The sequence below is a fragment of the Zingiber officinale genome, chromosome 3B, assembly GCF_018446385.1.
Source record: "Zingiber officinale cultivar Zhangliang chromosome 3B, Zo_v1.1, whole genome shotgun sequence".
Taxonomy (NCBI): domain Eukaryota; kingdom Viridiplantae; phylum Streptophyta; class Magnoliopsida; order Zingiberales; family Zingiberaceae; genus Zingiber; species Zingiber officinale.
The window spans coordinates 36,569,049-36,570,094 of NC_055991.1; the positions used below are offsets into that span (position 1 = coordinate 36,569,049).

Sequence of the window (1,046 nt, forward strand, 5' to 3'; positions counted from 1 at the left end):
TTGTTTTCTCTTTTGATCTTGTTTCTTTCTTCTTTTCTTTTGTAAACATATCTTGCAATTTTTAGCATATGAATTATTCTAGACATTTTTCTTTTTTCTTTTATCTTTTCTTTCTTGTTTTCATTATGCACTTTCTTTCTTGCAATTTAAATTTTGCATTTGCTTTCTTGCTTTTCATATTGCATTTTATTTCTTGTTTTTGATTCTTGATAATTTTCTTTTTCTTCTTGAATATCCATGAGCACTAACATGTCAAGCAGGACCATGAGAAATTTTTCTACACCCTTTTCTGCAAGATTTTTATCTCCCATTGTGCAACCTCAAATTGAAGTAGAAAGTTTCCAACTAGACCCAGAGATAATTTTCATGATACAAGGTCACAAATTTGGAGGAGAAGTATCAGAAAGTCCTTATCTGCATCTTGAAACATTTTTAGAGATTTGTGATTTGGTGAAATGTGAAGGAGTATCAGCAAATGCAGTTCGATTGATGATATTTCCTTTCAGTATCAAGGATAAAGCAAGGACTTGGCTATATTCTCTCTGTCCTCAAAGCATCACAAGTTGGGAACAATTGGAGAAGCAATTTCTGAATCATTTTTTTCCTCCAAGTAGAACGGTGTATATGAGGAATTGCATAACAAATTTTTCTCAGGCATATGGAGAATCATTATTTGAAGCATGGGATAGATTCAAGAGTCTTCAAAGATAGTGCCCTCATCATGGTTTTGAAAAATGGTTGATTTTGCACATATTCTATGGGGGAATTTCTTTCTCAGACAAGACTTTATTGGATTCATCAGCTGGAGGTTCTTTTATGGACAAAAGTGTAGATGAAGCTTATTCGTTAATTGATCAAGTGACATTGAACCTCCATGAATGGTCGAACAAAAGTTGGATGGAATTTCCCTCAGATATTCAAAAAGTGCAAGCTATAAATGTAAGAGAGCCTGTCAAACAAAATGAAATTCAACCACCTAAAAATGTTGAAATTCACAAGTCACAGAGTGAGGAGTTCAAACATTTGGGGGCAAAGCTTGATAGTAT

At 33.4% G+C, this 1,046-nt stretch overlaps 1 non-coding gene across 1 annotated transcript; it reads right to left on the reverse strand.

The window, feature by feature from the left end:
• Positions 1–622: 622 nt before the first annotated feature.
• On the reverse strand, positions 623–728 carry LOC121968763. The gene has a single exon (XR_006108300.1). It is a non-coding gene; the product is annotated as a small nucleolar RNA R71 (small nucleolar RNA).
• Positions 729–1,046: the final 318 nt, after the last annotated feature.